Below are 15293 nucleotides of genomic sequence, written 5' to 3'. Positions count from 1 at the left end.
TTCGGTTTTCATTTGAATTTAATTTGACAACTCATGAAGGCTATGAAGATACAGTTCAAACATAAAGAAGCATCTTTTATTCATAGCATCTTTTATTTATACATTTTATAAGTTACAACTTACAGTGCCCGTGTTGCCGTATCAGCATAGTGGATAGAGTTACTCTGTGGAAATCTGGTTTTGTTTTTTGTTTGTTTGTTTGTTTTGTTTGTTTGTTTGTTTGTTTTGCTTTACTGTTTTAAAACGGTAAACTAGAGACTGACAAGATGGCTCAGTCTGTAAAATGTGTGATTCCTAGGACATGATCAAAGCTGGGTGTGGCAGGTACCTGCAATTCCAATGCTAGGATGAGGAGATGAGGGGACTCTGGGGTTTGCTGGCTAGCTTCCATGAGTCCCCATGTCTCAAAAATCAAGGTGGAAGGGCAGGGCGGGTGGTTCAGTGGTTAGCGCACTGGCTGCTCTCCCAGATGACCTGAGTTCAGGTTCTAGCACGCAGTTAGGTGGCTTAAACCTGGCCTATATCTCTACCTTCATGGGACTGATGTCCTTGGGCCCCTTGAGCACCTCACTCACACATGGCATACATATATGTGCATGTGTGCATGCACACACACACACATTTTAAAAAGAAACATGTTAGTTTTATGTGTATGAGTGTTTTGCCTGAACATATGTGTGTGTACCACAAGCATGCTTGGTGCCCGTGGAGGCCAGAAGATGGTGTTGCTACCATTTGAATTCTGGGAACTGAACCTGGGTCCTCTAGAAGAGCAGCAAATGCTCTTAACTGCTGAGCCATTTCTCCTAAACCAGGGGTGGTGGTGTGAGCCTTTAATCTCAGCACACAGGAGGCCGAGATAGAGGCAGGTGGAGTGCTGTGAGTTCTAGACTAGTCTGGTCCTCCATAGTGAGTTCTAGGTCAGCTAGAGCTACATAGTGAGACCCGTCCAAGAAAACAAGGTGGAACATGATTAAGGAAGACATTAAGCATTGACTTCTGGTCTCCCACATGCATGCACACACATGTGCATTCTCCCCACACGTGTGCACACACATGGAAACATATACACAATGAACTGATCTAAAAAAGTGTTCCTTCTGAATAAGATGAAAGAAATAGAAATTTGAACAGCTGTGGAGTATCAACATTATGTTAGCCAAAATAAATAAGATATATGAACACTTTGGTTCTGCAGAGAGAAGCCGCATGACATGCTGTAATTGTCCTTTTCCTTGAAGTACAAGCCAGAGATTTGTAATGAGGACCGTGCATCCCTTCATACCCTCTGACTTGGCCGCCCTCCTTTTGGGATTCTATCCTAAGGTAATAATCCAATGATAAAATAAATCCATGTATACAGGATAGATATGGAGCACGTCCATAACAGGGGAAGATGAAAAATGTCCAAATATTTAGCAGCTGAAATGGCTCAGTGGACCTCGATGCATCAGAATTTTCTGTGGTCACTAAGGCTGGAAGGTGTGTGAGCAACTCTGTTCACACATGTGGAAATGTGCCCATGCCACAGTGCTTAGTGCACACATGGCACAATGCAGAGTCGAGCAGCCGGTCTGATCTCACAGCTTCACAGAGATGAGGTCTGTGCTTTGATGAGTCTGAAAAAAAAATACAGATAGCTGGGACTTTTATGTTCATAGGATCCTTCTGTATAAATTTATTTAAACATTTAAGGAACACATATTTGGTCAAGTTGAAATGCTGGTTAAAGCCTACTTCCTGTGGAAACCGTGCAGTATAAAAACCTACTGCCTATGGAAACCATACAGTGATTTAATCATCTTTTCTGGCACACTGGGCATGCTATCTTCCTTTAGACAGCTGACCTCGCTGATTCTAAGCTGAGCATCATGGGTGGTACAGCCCATTGCCTGCCTAAGGAGCCATTTTAAGGATGCTGCTACAACTTGGGGCTCCCCTTTCTTCATCTATTGTTTTTCCCCCTCACTTTTCCTTCAAGTGACTGCATTACTGAACCCAGAGGTTGTTAAAGTAATATAGAACGAGCGAGCCCAGGGTTGGTCCAGTCCTCTTAGGATCTGACCTTGGACATTTGGCCTAGCAATCTTCAAGTCTTACAATGTATCATGTAGGGCGTTACTCTTAGTTGACTTTTTTTTTTCCTAGATTGGGCCTCTCTATATAGACCAGGCTGACCTCAAGCTCACGGGTACCTCTACCTTAGCTTCTCCAGTTCTGGGGTTACATTGTACCCAACATACTCAGAGGTAACTTTTAACACGGAGTTTCCCAAAACTTAGCTTCAGCTGATTACAGAAGAAAATGAAATGGCAGGAAATGAAAGGAAACAAGATAAAGTATTATCAGAACCTAAGTGAGATGTTTTAACAAGCAGCCCAAGAGCAGGGGCGGATCCTGGCGGGTTAACTCTGGGGTTCTATGTCCATCTAGTTTTTCATTCCGCCAGTCTCAGAGGGACAACTCTGTCCTTTGCTAGTTTTGACTGTGGCTGCAGGATGGTTGCTGGGATTCCAGCCCACAAACATGCTACATCCTACCAGAACTGTATTTTTCTCTTTCCCTCTAAAAAATCTCAGATTCCCTCCCACTGCCCCCAAAAAACTGTGTCTTCTCTTTCTGCCACAGTACCTCGTTTCTCATTGAGCAGAATAGTAGTCCATGTTCACATTTAAACCAATCACGGTCAAGAGCCCAAGATGATGACCTCTTAGACTTATCAGGACTCATCCCTGGTAGCAGGGGTGGGTGGCATGAGGGGGGTGCGTGAGGGGTGGATGGAGTGGTAGGGGATCAGCATTCCTTGCTTCCCAAGGGCCCCCATTTCTCTCCTTTGGCTAGAAAGCTCTATCCCACCTCCAGGGACTGTGTCTATACCTAGAAGTACAAGGCAAGTCCGCTCCACCTCCAGAGACTGTGTCTGTATCCAACATGGCTGCACTGAAGGATGTGTCAGTTTCACAGAGAGACCAGTGCTCACCTTGGAGGTGCGGCATGCACAGGGAGGCCATGCCTTTAAGCCCATGGCCTCTCAGTGACACTTGGTGTCATCATCTAGATGTGGCCAAAGAAAGGTTTTATTACAGAGCAAACTACATTCCTCTAAAAAGATGTAGTAAAATCTCAATCTCACTTTATTTGGAGGTAGGGATTTTTTTTAAGAATTACATCTCATTTCTTTATTTGGTGTGTGCATGTGTCACAGAGCACACTTGAAGGGCAGAACACAGTTTGTGGTGTCATCCATCTTCTCCCATGTGGGTAACGGGGTAAAGCTCTGGTCCCCAGGCTTGGCAGCAAGCACACTTACAACTGAGCTGTCTCTCTGGCATGGAAACAGTTTTTTGTCTTTGTTGTTGTTGAAGTGAAGGCATTCATGTGGCCCCTAATCTGACATAACTGGTGTCCTTACAGAAGAAAGAGGTTAGGAGAGAGATGACTTGAAGGATGAAGACAAGATGAGGAGATGGTGACACAGGGAGAATACCCACGTGAGGATGGAGGATGAGGTTGGCGATATGGTCTGTAAACCACAGACCCCCCAGCCAAGCACCAGAAACCAGGACTGAGCCAGAAAGAGCTTCCCCACAACGTCAGAAGGCGCCCCTTGCTGGCGCTGTGCCTTTGGATGCCAGTTGCTCCAACTGTGAGGGAATATGTTTACCCAGGTGCACCCCCCCCCAAAGGTGTAACCCAGGATGCCATTTAGACCATTTATCTCTTCCCTGCCTGATGGTCTTTCATTTGCAACCACATTACAACCTGTCAAGTCCTCAGACCCAGGCTCTCTGCTGGGCAGTATTATAATAGGCACAGACTTGCAGAAACGTTCACTTTTGCTTTGCTCAAACAATATTACTTTTAATAAACATTATGGAGGTCTTGGTATCACTTGATAGGGATGGCCTAGACTGGCTATCAAAGTCGTTGAAACCTGTCCTGGAAATCTCATCTTCTGCTGCTTAGCAGCTCATTTTTTTCTAGAAGGAAGGGATTGATCCAGGAAGCTGCAGAGCCAGCCAGAGGTCTGTCAAATGAGACAGCTGGTTATGTGGGCCTCAAGTTAGAGCCGCCCTGTGGCAAGAGGGAAGTCTCTGGTCTCAGAGCTTTGCATTTGTCCTTCTGGAGGGGACATGAGGGTCTTTGTCTCCTTGTTGGGTCCTGTTCACGTCATCTTGCTCTAAAGTGGGTGAACTGAGAGCTGAGGGAGAGAGAGTCCTGTTGATGAAGTTCGTGAACTGCAAGCACACAGGCCTGCGTTCCAGCCCTAGAATCTGTTAAAAAAAAAAAAAACAGAACAAATCAAGAGTGATGTGCTGGCAGGCACGTGTAGCCCCAGCAACAGGGACTGGGGAGAGAAGTAGGGACAGAGGGATCCCTGAGTCTTGCTGGGCAGTCAGCTTAGCCTACTTGTTAAGTTTCAGGTCACTGAGACCTTGTCAAGAACAAATTATGGATAGCAAGTTGGGAATGACATCTGAGGTAGTCCTCTGATCTCTACAAACGTGCAGACACATGCACCTTCACACACACACACACACACACACACACACACACACATACAGGCACACGTGCACACACATATGCACGTGTGCACACAGGCTCTCTCTCTCTCTCTCTCTCACACACACACACACACACACGCATGCACGCACGCACGCACGCACGCACGCGTACGCGCGCGCTGAGATGAACGTATAATTTCTGAGTAAACTGTGGTGTTTAGCAGCTATAGCAGAGTGACCGTGGGCTCATGCTGACATGGGAAAAGTCATTGGGGTGAAACATTTATCCTAAATGGTGATGATTTAGGTCGTCTGAAAACTCTGGGTATGATTGACAAAGGCATATAATCAATCCACAGGGGCTAGAGTGAGGTGTGTGTGTGTGTGTGTGTGTGTGTGTGTGTGTGTGTGTGTGTGTGTACATGTATGTGTGTTTGCACTGTGTTTGGATGGCTTCATCAGCTTGAAGGACACAGTGGGTTACACACTGCCCCTTGCCTAAGAGTGTCTGTTTCCTGCATTGTTTCTGTAGCCTTCACTCTCACAGTGACATTAGCTTTGGAAGGGGTAGGCAAGGGCTTTGGGTTATTAACCAGAAGGCATCCTTACTATGTGCTCAGCCCACAGACTTTGTAGATAGAGCCTCTCTTAATCAGTAAAACTTTCTGAAGAAAGATGTGGTGGTGTGAACCTTTGATCTTACCACTTGGGAGGCAGCGGATAACAGCTGTGTGGATAACAGCTGTGTGGACAACAGTTGTGCGGAAAACAGTTGTGCGGACAACAGTTGTCTGGATAAATACCTGTGTGAATAACAGCTCTGCTGAAAACACCTGTGCAGACAACAGTTGTGCGGAAAACAGTTGTGTGGATAACAGCTGTGCGGACAACAGTTGTCTGGATAAATACCTGTGTGAATAACAGCTCTGCTGAAAACACCTGTGCAGACAACAGTTGTGCGGAAAACAGTTGTGTGGATAACAGCTGTGCGGATAAATACCTGTGTGGATAACAGCTCTGCGGATAACAGCTCTGCGGACAACAGTTGTGCGGATAAATACCTGTGCAGATAACAGCTCTGCGGACAACACCTGTGCGGACAACAGTTGTGTTGATAAATACCTGTGCGGATAACAGCTCTGCGGATAACAGTTGTGCGGATAAATACCTGTGCAGACAACAGTTGTGTGGATAACACCTGTGCGGATAACAGTTGTGCGGATAAAAACCTGTGCAGATAACAGCTCTGCAGACAACAGTTATGCGGATAACAGTTGTGAGGACAAATACCTGTGTCGATAAGAGCTCTGTGGACAACAGTTGTGGGGATAACAGCTGTGCGGATAACAGCTGTGATGACAACAGCTGTGCGGACAACAGTTGTGTTGATAAATACCTGTGCGGATAACAGCTCTGCGGATAACAGTTGTGCGGATAAATACCTGTGCAGACAACAGTTGTGTGGATAACACCTGTGCGGATAACAGTTGTGCGGATAAAAACCTGTGCAGATAACAGCTCTGCAGACAACAGTTATGCGGATAACAGTTGTGAGGACAAATACCTGTGTCGATAAGAGCTCTGTGGACAACAGTTGTGGGGATAACAGCTGTGCGGATAACAGCTGTGATGACAACAGCTGTGCGGATAAATACCTGTGCGGATAACAGCTCTGCAGACAATAGTTGTGCGGATAACAGCTTTGCGGATAACAGTTTTGGTGACAACAATTGTGCAGACAACAGCCATGTGGACAACAGCCTTGCAGACAGTAGCTGTGCCGCCCAGTGCCACAGAGGTGTGGTCAGGGCGGCACTGTGCCACAGATGTGTGGTCAGGGCTGCACAGTCCTGCCCAGTGCCACAGAGGCGTGGTCAGTGCCGCAGAGGCGTGGTCAGTGCTGCACAGTGTGGCAGAGATGTGGTCAGTGCCGCCCAGTGCCACAGAGGAGTGGTCAGTGCCGCACATTGTCGCAGAGGTGTGGTCAGTGCCGCCCAGTGCCACAGAGGAGTGGTCAGTGCCGCACATTGGGCAGAGGTGTGGTCAGTGCCGCACAGTGCCACCCAGTGCCGCAGAGAAGTGGTCAGTGCCGCACAGTGCCACAGAGGAGTGGTCAGTGCCGCAAAGTGCCACCCAGTGCCGCAGAGGTGTGGTCAGTGCCGCCCAGTGTTGCAGAAGTTTAGGCAGTGGTAGCACATCTCATGTCCACACCTTACTTCCGTTGGTCCCACGCAGCCCTCGTTCATTAGCTCCACTGTACCAGCCACCTAGTTGGTACCGAGACAGTTTTCATGTTAGTTTTCTGGCAGCGCGGGCACTTAGGTATGGAATCGTAACCATGTTCTGACTTTGGCTGCATGGGGCACAGTGGTGAATCAACCAGGGTCACAGCTTTCTTGGGCAGCCTGCTGGAGTGGCCTCTAACTCCTGACCTAGTCTTCCTAGTCAGGCCTGATGTGATTCTTCATACTTTCCTCTCTCTTTGTTTGACCTCTGGTGGGAGACTTCAGGTCCTCCAAGGGCTGAGCACACAGCTTTGAGCGTCCTTGCGTACCTGGGTACCTACCTACCCCCTACAGCCCTTCTCCTGTTCATATCCTCAACCCCTTCCCATATCCAGCCAGCTGTCATCAGTCTTCCAGTTCTGCCCTTACCACCAGACACTTCCAAGGAATCCTAGAGAAGCTTCCCCATGCAGAACTTATAGAGGGCAGCCCCTCGGTTTATGCAACGAGCAAGACGATTTGATGGTGGCCAGCGCTTAGATGAGAAAGTCCAGTTCCAGCACCAACTCCACAATACGGTATACCTGCACCCCTTACCTCAGCAGCCCTGCCTTTGATAGCCCCCTTCTTTGCCGAACATTCCAGCAAGTTACTTATCTCCCAAATAAGCCATCTCACTTCACACTTCCATGTTTGCTCATGCCATTTCCACTCTCTGGAACGTTCTTCCTATGCTTTCACTGATGGCTACTGCAATCTGTCTGAGATCCATACCAGATGGCCATCCTCCAACATCCATTCCACACCCTGTACTCCTCCTAGTCTTGGGCACCCTCCTCTCCTCATACGGCTTTCACTCCCTGCATTTACCTGCGCTTACACTCTATTCACTTGCTTTTCAACCTTCATCTTTAGACCACACAGTTTTCTATTGATTTGTATACCAACAAGATCTAGTACAATTGCTCTTACCCAGCAGGAGTCAAATAAAACTTTTTTGGTTTTTCAAGACAGGGTCTCTCTGTGTTAGCCTTGGCTGTCCTGAACCAGGCTGACCTCGAACTCACAGCGATCTGCCTGCCTCTGCCTTCCGAGTGCCGGGATTAAAGGCGTGCACAACCCCTGAATCCCTTCCGAAGCCCCCTGCTTTAGTTTTCACCCTAATGCCCTCTTAAAGGATTTTCCAGCACTATCCTCATTAGTAATACATTAGTAATTGTATTGTTGTTCATGTATTTTGTTCTTTTCCTTCTATTAGACCCTATGGTCTGTGGGCAGGGACCAAGCACTTAATATATATTAATACTGTTTTGTCCCGTCCAGCAGGACCAGTAATTACGGGGTCTCGAGGGGAGCCATACCTGAAAAGATGGGACGAGAAAGAAGGAGGCGAGACCAAGTAGAACTCCTATCAAGGTCTGTTTATTGAATCGAAATCAAAAGCTTATATAGGGTGGAGGCAGGAGCCAAGCAGTAGGGGAGGGGTCTGAGAATGTCTCCAGGTGATCCCAGCAGGGGAACATCCTGTGGTTCATCTTGGAACACTTCCTATCTTATCTTAGCTAACTATCTCTTGGAAAGTCCTGAGCTAACCTGTTAAATAACATCTGCAGGAGGTGAAAGGAGGAAGTTAGCTAACCTGCTAAATAACATCCGCAGAAGTTGAAAGGAGGAAATTTAGCTTTGGAACGGGGCATCAGAATTTTGCCTTAGCCAGTAGATTCTTTTAGCCTTGAATAACCCTGGGTTGGCTCCGGACATCTGCCCCTTCTTTATTAAATAGAAGCAGAGAGAGAAGGGGGGGAGTAGAGGCCTGGCCCTCCTCGAGATGGGCATTGCATTAAGAGGTCACTGCATGGCCATTTTTTCAGGTCACACATGTCCCCAACCTCCCAGATGCATTTGTGGAGGACAGGAAAAAGATAGTAACATCCTTTATGCATGTCGGCCTGTATGCAGTCAGGCATGCTCCTCAGGAACCTACCGACAAGTCTGGCATGGTTCCCTGCAGTGCTTAGCCTTGCACCCTCTCAAGTGAACAATCGACTCAAGCCTTTAGGTCTCAGCTTGTTGAAGTCGAGGCCACTTTAAGCCGTATTATCAAGGACAGCACAGTCTTCTGCCTCGGGGTCGGGTGGTTCGAGCCTGTGGTAATGAACTTCCACATGGGTGGGTCCCCATAAGGCAGAGTCTATTTGCCGTTTGACAAAGCCAGTAATATTTCTGAAAGCCCACAGTCCAAAAGATATTAGTAACAAGAACCCTATAAGAGGTCCCAGCAGCAAAGGGAGGAGGGTAGTCAGAAGAGGGGAAGCAGAAAACCAATTTTTATACCAGGATTCAGCTCCATCTCACTCCTGCTTGCAATTTTCTAGACTTTCTCTGACCTTCCTCATGCTATCTTCTACGATCCCGGTTTTATCTGTATAGAAACAGCATTCTTCCTTGAGTGCTGCACATAATCCCCCTTGTTGTAAAAACAGCAAATCTAGCCCTCTCCTATTTTGCAGTACCACTTCTGCAAGGGAGGAAAGCGAATCTTTTAAAGCTGCCATAGCAACCTGTATTTCAGCAATGTCCTTATCTATTGCTGCACTAAGCTGATGATAGTTTTGATTGGAGATCACTAAAGATGAAATGCCCGTCCCGGCTCCAACATCCCCGAGCCCCTGTAGAACCGCGATGGTTGAGGCCATAATGGGCTTGCATTTGACTCTGGATGGTGTACCCGGAGGAGTCTAGAAGTTGAGAAATTCATCTGTAGAATAAACTGTTAATCGAGGAAGTAGCTGAACAAGCACACAATAATCATATTGTTGTAGAAAAGGCTGTACCATGATAAACGGGGTTAGGCCAGTGGAACATGCCAAATAGGTATCATTTGGGGCTACCAGGTAGGTGGAGCCACCACTGACCTCACGGGTCTGATTACACAAAGGGAAAATAACAGAGGGTAAACGCATCCTGGGTCCCCTGATGCAGAGCCCCAGGCCTGAGACTTGGGCCAGGGTCATGCCTTCCCTGGCCTCTGGGTTCCAGCGAACCAGGGAGGAGTCGTTAGTAGCAGTAAGATTGTCAAGGATAGCAATGCCCTCATAAAAGGGTGGGGAAGCATGACAACATAACCAACAATCATCTGCAAGGTCGGAGCGAACAGCGTGCAGGGCAGACCAGGATTCATTAACCATGGTCAGGATAATATTAACAGAAGGTGAGGGACCGGGAGGTACGTTGGGTTGAAACAGGGTGGTATGGGGTGTACCAGTGGCTGTTGGGTGGCATGAATCAGACCGCAGGTTCTGTAAGACCTGATTTGGACCAATGGCCACCGGTTTTGAATTGGGAATGGTCTTGAGTAGTTTAATTTGAAAAGTGAGGCCAGGATCGTATCCAATTGTATATAACCTGAGTCCCCACTCTAGGCCTCGATTCTCCCATGTGCCTTTCTTTCCTTTGTCAGTGAAGGTAATCACAAGGGGGTTGCACCAATTACTACAGTCACGCGTGCCAGAGGGGTCAACTGTCTCTGGGAGATCCTTTCTTTTAACAGTTATATAATCCCAAGAAGATGAAGGTTTCCAATAGGTATCTCCCGTAGTCTCACATCCCCAAACGGCACAGTAAAAGTCACTAGAGAAGCCGCATTTGTGACCAAGGGAGCGGTCTCTGTGTCCCCCGGGACACACGTAAATAGGTATTTCTCCCAAAAAGTACCTGGGCACTTGTCCATCACATCCTCCTTGGACACCCTCAGGCCGAAGATCCAGTGGCTTATCTTGGGGCATATAATAGGAGGGGGTTCCCCAGGCCTCGCTGGCACCCAAGGCCAGCATACATAAGTTCACTTCCAAAGTAGGCCACTGTGTTTGATGAGTGATAGAGGAAGAGGAGTTAACGATGTCCCCTGCCCCATTCATAATTACCCAGGTATAGTTGTACATCTGATATGGGGCAGCCGAGGCTGTGCGTCCGAGGCAGACCAGGAGCAGGAAGAGACTAAGTGAAGTCATATTTCTGTAACAAGGCACAATTAAAGCCTTTCCTCAGGGCGTTCTTCCCTGGGTGAATCGATCTGTTTAATTAGGTGCTCAGGCAGCCAACAGGCATTCCCTTCCTTTGAGTCATAGACACAGGCATGTCCCTTTCCCCAAATAAGGATAGGGTCAGGACCTTGCCACCGGGAGGTGAATGGATCTTTCCATAAGGCTGAGCATAAGTCTGAAAGGTTGTAGCATGCCATAAGTGATCCGCTGCTGATCTGTGATTTTTGTCTAGGGTAAGGAAATTTAAGACAAAAAAATGCATGGCACAGAAGGGTTTTGTTATTGCCCAATGTGGGGAAGAGTGTTCCCTCTGTACCTTGTAATTTGAGCAGCATATTTTTAAGCGTTTGGTGAGTTCGCTCCACAATTCCATGTCCCTGCGGGTTGTAGGGAATGCCAGTAATATGTTTGATGTTTAATTGGGCACAAAATTGTTTAAAATTGGCGCTGGTATACTCAGGTCCATTATCTATTTTGATAGTTCTGGGCTGTCCCATGACGGAGAGGCAACATGGTTGATGACATTTTTAGTGGCCTCCCCTGTTTGAAGGGAGGCGTGAAGAAAGCCAATATACGTATCAACGGTAACATGGACATATTTTTGTTTTCCAAAGGAGGCGACATGGGTAACGTCCATTTGCCACAATTCGCCTGGGACCAGTCCTCGAGGGTTGACCCCGAAGTGGGCTTCGGGGAGAAAAGTCAAACAACTCTTACAATTACGAACTATCTGTCTAGCCTGTTCTCGGGTAATTTTGAACTGCAACCTAAGGGTGTGGGCATTAAGATGGTGGAGCTCGTGGGCCTGTTGGGCTTGGGAAATTAGATCAGAGGGATAATCTTGAACCTGAATTGACCCGACCATCTGGGTGGTGGCATCAACTAACTGGTTTTCCTGGGCAAGAGGTCCAGGGAGTCCAGAATGAGCCCTAATATGTCCAACAAAAAAGGGTTTGGTGCGCCAATGGATAAGGCTTTGTAATGCCGCAAATAATGGGGCAGCATTAGTGGTAGGTTTTATGTGAGGCACTGTTTCTAGCAAGGGGACTGAACAGGCAATGTAGGCGCTGTCGGTATATAGGTTAAAGGAATGGTTTGGGAGGGCTGTAAACACCTGTATTATAGCATGTAACTCAACTAGCTGTGCCGAAAGAAAAGGGGAAGACACACGCATGGTTACTCTATCAATGGAATAAGCTGCTATACCATTAGAAGATCCATCCGAAAAAACTAAATGAGCCTGGGAGATAGGGGACGATTTTGTCCTTTTAGGGAAAATAATAGGTGTTTTGTAAAGGAATTGAAGCAACCTATTGGGGGGATAATGGTTATCGATTTTGCCTTGAAAATCTATGCAATTAATGGCCCAGATATCAGAATTGATAAATAGCCAATTAATCTGAGCTGGGATATAGGGGAGGATCAAAATGTTGGGGTCTTTTCTAAAGGTTTTTTTCGACTGTAGGCAGCCATCCTTTATGAGTTGGACCACCAGAGATGGGTAGGTGGCAAGAACGTTAGACGATTCCGAAGGGAAGTGTACCCAATAAAGGGGGGGCGCCCTGCCAAAACACCCCCGTGGGCGTAAAAGGGGTGGGAAGGACAATGAATTGTAAGGGTTTAGTAGGGTCAAAAAAGGAGATATTTTGGTTGTTAATGGCAGACTCAACTCGAGCTAGGGCCACCTCAGCCTCTGGGGTAAGAGCTCGTTGAGAGGTGGGGTTAGAGTCTCCATGTAAAATGTCAAAAAGTGGTTTTAAATCCCCTGTAGTAAGTTTTAGACAGGGTCGTAGCCAATTAATATCACCTAAAAGGCTTTGGAAATCATTTAAGGTATGAAGGGAGTCTCTTCTAAGTTGTATTTTTTGGGATAGGACTTTATGAGGAAAGAGTTTGAATCTTAAAAATAAATGAGGAGGTTTTAATTGAATTTTTTCAGGAGATATTTGAAGGCCTAGTGCCTGAAGGTGACAGGTAAGCTGTTGTAAGGCATTATGTAGAAAGCGAATATCAGGGCCAGCTAGTAGTATGTCGTCCATATAATGTATAAAACAAATGGAAGGTCAAGAGCCCCGAAGAGGATCAACAGCTTGTGCAACGAACTTTTGGCAAAGAGTAGGGCTATTTGCCATGCCTTGAGGAAGAACTCTGTATTGATATTGTCGCATGGGGCCGGCAAAATTAGGAACTGGGAAGCTGAACACATAGGCATCATAGTTTCATTTATTTTTCTTAAATCTTGCAGGAGCCTCCATTTACCGGTCCTTTTTTGGATAACAAAAATGGGTGTATTTCAAGGGGAAGTGGAGGGTTCAATGTGGCCAGCAGACAACTGCTCTTGCACAAGCGTTGTGGCAGCCTGTAATTTAGGGGGTGTCAGGGCCACTGGTCTACCCAGACAGGGGCATCACTTCTCCAAGAGATCTTATCTGCCTGGGGTGCAGGGGATACAGTGAAAAAACAATCCTTAAGTCTAATATAAGTTTAAAAACTTACATCTTTGTAAGAAACTTAGCTTATCAGCAGATCACGCTCTGTGGAGATCAGGTTGAAATTTAAGAGTTCTGTCTCCGTTAATCTCCAAGTGTTAGGATTAAAGGTGTGCACCACCATGCCCTGTCACAGAGATCCTCTTGTCTCTGTCTCCCGAGTGCTGGGATTTAAGGCATGTGCCACCGTGACTTGTTTAATTGTTTCATTCCAATTTTAGTAAAAAATTGTTAAACATCTCAAACAAAAATTAATCAAGGAAACAAGAAAATTCTAAGTCCTAGGTAGTTAACTACATTCCCTAGCCTAGTTTAGAAATCTGTCAGCCTCCTAGTTCCGCCTCTCCAACTAGCCACGTGTCTGTAGCCATCTCTGCTCTGTAGGAGTCAAGCCCACAGATAACTAGGAGCAGTGTCTGTAAAATTATCTGGCCCAAGGAAATATTAGCCCTGGACTTATTTAGTTAGTTGGATCTAAGCTGGAATCTCTCAGCTGTAAATGTTTGTTTGTAAGGACAAAACTTGTTTATATCTCTTATTTGAGAATCTAAAAATTTTTAGAAATATTTCAAGTAAACATTAAGCAAATAAACAAGAAAATTATAAACACCTTGTAGCTAAGGAATTTGGAATTAACTCTATTTGTTAGACCAATTTGGAAAACTGTTAGTCACTTACAAGCAAAAAAATTAAGCAAGAAAATTCTAAGTTATAGGCAATAAACTCTTTCTTAGACCGTGCTTTTTCAGCTTGTCACATGTTTGCAGCCATGCCTGTTCTGTAAGAGGCAAGCCCCACAGGCCCCACAGGCAGCCACTGTGTCTGGATCCAGGCCCTGGGAAGGGCAGGCCTGCTCCTGCCTCAGAGACAATACTCTTACTGCCTCATAGGCTATGTGTGCCATGTTGTGCTGCACTGTTTTAGAAAATTGGCCAGCGAGTAAAGCTTAGCCCTCTTTCAAGACATAGAAAAATGAAACAATATTTAGAAAATTAAACAAATTTACAGACATAGACATAAAATTTGACATGACGATTATAAAGCAATACCCGAGTTCCCTGTGTCCTGAGGGACTGTTTGAATCTCTGTAAGAAAAGCTAATGCTAGCCGGGCGTGGTGGCGCACGCCTTTAATCCCAGCACTCGGGAGGCAGAGGTGGGCGGATCGCTGTGAGTTTGAGGCCAGCCTGGTCTACAAAGTGAGTCCAGGACAGCCAAGGCTGACACAGAGAGACCTAGTCTCGAAAAACCAAAAAAAAAAAAAAAAAAAGCTAATGCTTACAAGGGCTTTTTTAACTCTAACTCCTCTTTCCCTGAGAAAATTTTTAAGGTGGCAAATAAATTGTGCCTCCTTTGAGAGACTTTAACCCATCGTATTGACAGAGATGAACACTTACCGAAGTGCGGAGAGGTCCTGTGAGCGGCAGGCCCGCACTCGAGACGATCGGACGTACTTTTGACCTCGGCAAGAGACTTGACCGCGGCGTTTCTGAATTATTTCCCACGAAGGGTCTCTGTCGTGGTAGAGGGCTCGTACCTTGGGGCCACGTTGGGCACCACTTGTCCCGAAGCCGCTCATTGATGTTTGGGTGGATGGATGGATGGATGGATGGATGGACGGACAGACAAGAAAATTAAAGGTCTTGATAAGAATTTAAAATGCCAGCCGGGCAGTGATAGCGCATGCCTGTAATCCCAGCAGCACTCTGGGAAGCAGAGGCAGATGGATCTCTGTGAGGTCGAGGCCAGCCTGGTCTACAGATTTCCAGGACAGCCAGGGCTACATAGAGAAACCCTGTCTTGAAAAACAAAAACAAACAAACAAAAAAGCAAAACAAACAAACAAAACAAGGAATTAAAAATGTCAGTAACATATAAATTCAATAGTGTAATAACGTTAAAGCTAGAAGAATCTAATGAGCCAAGAAAAAGTAAGGGCCCAAACTGGCTGTGTAAAACCACGCACACTTAGAGCTGAAGGGATGCGTACGCTTACTGTCAAAAATCACTGCTGGAAGGTAAGACAGTGCTG

The 15293-nt window shown here is 46.4% G+C and overlaps 1 long non-coding RNA gene across 1 annotated transcript; it reads right to left on the bottom strand.

Annotated features, from left to right (window-relative positions):
* Positions 1 to 3840: 3840 nt before the first annotated feature.
* On the bottom strand, positions 3841 to 15084 carry LOC311595905. Its single transcript, XR_014778609.1, has 3 exons — positions 14659 to 15084; positions 6717 to 6772; positions 3841 to 4274 (listed from the first exon to the last, which is right to left on the bottom strand). It is a non-coding gene; the product is annotated as an uncharacterized lncRNA (long non-coding RNA).
* Between the last annotated feature and the right edge of the window lie 209 nt (positions 15085 to 15293).

Source organism: Acomys minous, assembly GCF_964271855.1.
Source record: "Acomys minous genome assembly, chromosome: 4".
Lineage (NCBI taxonomy): Eukaryota > Metazoa > Chordata > Mammalia > Rodentia > Muridae > Acomys > Acomys minous.
The sequence above is the reverse complement of the archived record's forward strand: the minus strand, read 5'-3'. Positions and strand labels throughout refer to the sequence as shown.